Source organism: Palaemon carinicauda, chromosome 34, assembly GCF_036898095.1.
Source record: "Palaemon carinicauda isolate YSFRI2023 chromosome 34, ASM3689809v2, whole genome shotgun sequence".
In the NCBI taxonomy this organism is placed as follows: Eukaryota; Metazoa; Arthropoda; class Malacostraca; order Decapoda; family Palaemonidae; genus Palaemon; species Palaemon carinicauda.
In genome coordinates this window covers 26,864,414-26,869,473 of record NC_090758.1, presented here as the reverse complement: position 1 = coordinate 26,869,473, position 5,060 = coordinate 26,864,414, and positions in this window count along the sequence as shown.

Genomic DNA, 5,060 nt, shown 5'->3' with positions numbered 1-5,060 from the left:
CAAGGGGAACCACATACTGTTCGGCCACTTGTGGGCCACTATTGCCGCTACCCCCTTGAAGGATCTCAGTTTGTTGAGGACCCTCAACAGAAGGTTGTGAGGAGGGAACAGATAAATCCTGGACCATCTGTTCCAGTCGAGGGACATTGCGTCCACTGCTTCCGCTAAGGGGTCCTCGTACGGGGACACGTACAGGGGCAACTTCTTGTTGTCTTTCGTCGCAAAGAGGTCTATCTGCAGTTCTGGGACTTGATTCAGATGAAGGAGAATGATCCTGCATCTAAGGACCATTCCGACTCTATCGTGTGAACCTGGATAGAGCGTCCGCTGTCACATTGCGGACTCCTTGAAGGTGAACTGCCGACAGGTACCACTTCTTCTTTTCCGCCAATCGGAAAATGGCTAACATCACTTGGTTGAGATGTGGTGACCTCGACCCTTGTCGATTCAAGCATCTCACAACCACCTCGCTGTCCATCACCAATCGTATGTGGATCGAGTGACGCGGGGAGACTTTCTTTAAGGTAAGGAGCACTGCCATAGCTTCTAGAAAGTTTATATGAAAGGTCCTGAATAGCTTGGACCAAGTCCCCTGGACTTTTTTCCGATGAGAGTGACCTCCCCATCCCTCCTTTGAGGCGTCTGAGTGAATCGTCATCGACGGGGGAGGTGGCTGAAGAAGAACCGACTTCTTTAGATGTCTGGCTTAGGACCAAGGTCTGAGAAGAGTACGTAGCCGAGGCGGCACTGGTCTTCTCAGGTCTCTTCGCGCGTTTGATGCATACCTTCTCCAAACTCCGGTTGCATCCTTTAGCTGTGCTCTTAGCACTAGGTCTGTCACTGAAGCAAACTGGAGAGAGCCTAGTACCCTCTCCTGTTCGCGTCTTGATATCCTTTCGGAATCTAGAAGTCTCTTGACAGAGCCCGCTATCTCCTTCCTTTTCTTCGTCGGGATGGAGAAACTGTGACAAAAGGTTCCAGTGGATTCCCAGCCACTGGAACTTTTGGGATGAAGAAAGTCGAGACTTTTTTCTGTTGATCTTGAAGCCTAGGTACTCTAGGAACTGGATCACCTGACTGGAAGCTTGCAAGCATTCGGTCTCGGATGCTGCCCACACCAGCCAGTCGTCCAGGTAGGCTACTACCTGAATTCCCTTTAGGCGTAATTGTTTGAGAGCTGCGCTCGCAAGCTTCGTGAAAATCCTTGGGGCTATGTTTACCCCGAATGGCATGGCTCTGAAGGCGTACAGTCTCCGTTGTAGCCTGAACCCTAGGTAGGGGGAGAGTCGACGGCTGATTGGAATATGCCAATAGGCGTCTGACAAGTCTATAGAGACTGAGTATGCCCTCTTGGGCAGTAAGGTCCTTATGTGTTGCAGTGTTAGCATCTTGAATTTGCAATTCACTATGAACTTGTTGAGTGGCGACAAGTCCAGAATGACTCTGAGCTTTTCCGAGTCTTTCTTGGGAACACAAAACAGCCTCACTTGGAATTTGATGGACTTCACCTTTCGGATCACCTTTTTCTCCAACAGTTCTTGAACGTACTCCTCCAAACGGGGGTGGAGTGTTGGAAAAACCGAAGGCACGGGGGGTGGAGTGCTGTACCAGCTCCAGCCCAGTCCATTCTTGAGTAGGGTTTGGGCCCAGGGATCGAAGGTCCAGCGATCCCAAAATTTCATCAGTCTCCCTCCTACCGGTATCGTTTCACTTGGACTGCCGTCTTGAGGTCTTGCCTCCCTGACCACGACCACCTCTGAATCCCCTTCCCCTTGAGGGGCGCCTAGACCAGCCTCTGGCTGCTCCTCTAGGTTTTGCACGAAAGGAAGAAGACTGTCCTTCGAACGTTGGGGTGAATGTGGTTGACTGACCTGGAACAGCCTGGAGTACCCACTGAAAAGTAGTCGGGGTTTGTGCCACCATCTGGGGCACTGGAGGCAATGGCAATTGCAGTTGCTGTTGCTGTCTATAAGGCTTGGCTGGCCGAGACGGTAGCCTAGTCCTCATATTCTTCCTCTTTGGTTGAGGACCCTCATCCGGGGAAGATTTTCTTTTGATAGCCAGGCCCCACTTCTGGAGAAGGTTTCTATTCTCCACGGCGGCCTTATCAACAACCTCTTTGACCACATCGGTAGGGAAAAGGTCTTTTCCCCAAATGTTGGAGGAGATTACCTTCCTTGGCTAGTGTCTCAACGAACCCCGGTGAACACGAACTCCCTGCAAGCTCTCCTTGCTTGACGAAGCCATAAAGGTCCTTCGTCACTGTGGCTAGGTGAGACTTAGCCACTACCATGAACATTTCATGGACCTTGGGTCACTTGCCATCGTCTCAAGAGTAGTCTGATGAGACATTGAGGCAGCCAGTCTTTCTTTTGTCTCGAACTCTCTTCGTAAAAGAGAGTCGGACAGCTTGGGGAGGTCCTCGCCGAATTGCCGTCGGCAATATCAGCCTCCAACTTTCCCACAGAGAATGTCAGATGGACATCCTTCCAGTCTCTGTGGTCCATAGGCAGGGCCAGCGACAAGGGTTTACACTCCTCCAGGGAGGGGCAAGGCTTGCCGGCCTCGACTGCCTTTAGGACAGCCGCAAACCCTTTTCTGTAAAAAGGGGAAGGCTCTATCAGGAGAGGACACAAAAGAAGGGAGCTTCTTGCTCAATGCAGCTACCTTCGAGTTAGAGAAGCCCCTCTCTTTCATCGAGGATGAAAGTAGGGCTTGAGCCTTAGCGTGGTCCATAATAATGACCTCCTTCGGCTCTGTCTCCTCCCTTGAAGCTGGTTCTTTTCTCAGCCGGACATAGCAGTCCGGATATGATGCCTTGCTGGGCCAGAATTCTACCTCCTCTAGGGGAAACTGAACCCAGCTTATCCGAGATGACGATCTTTCCAGTCGTCATCGGCATGTGCTCAGCATACCTCCATGGGTTAGCATCTGAGCATATGGGAAGGTCTTTCACATTGAGTCTTTTCCGGGGCCCATGTGATTCTGCCAGGGACTGCATACGCAGTTCCATTGCAGCCCGCCTTCTCCTGATTCTCCTTCTGCATTTGTTGGATGATTCCAACAATCGAAGAGGGGGCCTGTCCCAGTTCTACTGGGAGACCAGCCGATGTTGAGGGGATAGGCTCCGGCATCTGAACCGGAGTAGCCGACACCTCGTCGACCTCATCCTCTACGACATCCGGGGTTTGAACTTCATCCTGACCTTCTGCCAGGAGGTCTTCCAAACGTTCGTCCAGGTCAGATATCCTGTCATCCAACTGGATGTCTTGCATCGCGACTGCGACTTCCACGTCCACCTGGACTTGATCTTAAGGGATCTCCTCTTGAGGCTGGGGAATCACTGCATCAGCTGATACCTGGGGAAAAAGATACGCCCTCATCTTCTCACTTGGAAGATAAAGGCCAGAGGTGTTCTTCTTGAAGCCCCTTACCCAAGTACGAAGCTTTTCCCTTGCTATATCCCTTGATTCTGCCGTTCTAGGGGAATCAAAAGCCTCAGTAATCAGGTTAGTGCATACAGTACATACCTGAGGGTCCCAATACTGGAGATCATCCTTGGAGACAGCGCATGCTGCGTGTCTCCTACAACACTCATGTCCGCAGAGGTTCTTGCTGCGGACATTGCAGAAAACATTTCCGCACTTCGGAGGGTCCTCCTGTAAAGAGAAGAAATTTCCATGAGTATCAAGTGAACTATGTATCACTGGATATGCATAGTATAGCATAACAATTCATAAAGGAAAGACACACACTTGTGTTTTCCCTCACAACCCATTGTTGCAGCCTTCCAGATAATAGAATCAAAATGGTTTATCTCTTCTAGAGTAACCAATGCAAGGTTTCCAAAGGAAACAGGTGGAGCTCACACCTAAGCAATGATTTTAAAATCCTGGATAATAGACAGGGAAGAACTCAGCTTCCTATCTGAGGGCAACAGCAAAGGGATGTGCAAGAAAACACAATAGTGTTAGAAGATACAGTGCTGTACCAAAAACCTTTACTATAGTTTTCTTCTTACTGTATATGCTATACAGAAGAATACTAGTACAGTATAGGGGGATGTGTGCCGGCCTGCCTTTGCCGGCCGGCACACACCACAACTAGCTTTAAAGTATACTACTTAACAGCTATAGGGCGGCAGCACTCTGGTTCAAATGCCTGTGCCGGTCGCAGCAACTGCCGGCTGGTAACAGCCAGTGTTGGCCGGCAATGACTGCCGGCCAGCAACTACACAAGGTAGTACCCAGCTGCCGGCCACACTCTTGGTGACCGGCAGACAAGGACTGACATAAGCCGGCCGGCAAAGGTACAAGACCGATGCCAGCCGGCAGCAAAAGAACCAGAGGACTACACCTGCCCGGCAGCCGGCCTCATAGGCCGGCAGCCGGGACAGGTACAGCACTAGAAGAAAATAGAATGGATGCCGGATAAGAGTGTACACAACCTCCAAGCCCGGCAACCGAAAGAGTGCATATAAGGAAGGGGAGAAACTAATTCAGGCTTCCTTGACCAATGCCGTCCGGCTCTGCCGGCAGGCATGGATGAGGGACCAAGAGAGGTCCGGGCAGCACTCGAAAACATAAGGCCCTTGCCGGCCAGCAGCTCTGCCGGCCGGCAAGGGGTTGAGTCAATTCCACATCCTAACCTATACTAGGTCCAGAAGTAGAACGACGTACAGTACAGTAAGACCCCTGCCGGCCAGCTCTGCCGGCCGGCAAGGGGCTGAGTCAATTCCACATCCTAACCTATACTAGGTCCAGATGTAGAACGACGTACAGTACAGTAATGGCTCGGCCATTACGAAGAAAGAGGGGGAAGTGACAAGAGGGTCCTGCCAACCTTGCTTTAGTGACAGATCACCCGCAGCCAAGAAACTTATCTTAGCCTAAGGGAGATCTAAGGGGAAAGGCCAGCAATACTTGCCAGCTTCCAGAGCACCAAAGCAAGGAAGGCGTTGCTACTACCAAGGGAAGAACTTATCCTCCCCCGAGAACAGCAACAGGACTAGTCTGGTAGATCACAAAAGAAGGGAATCATATCTACAGAAACCTTCGGTA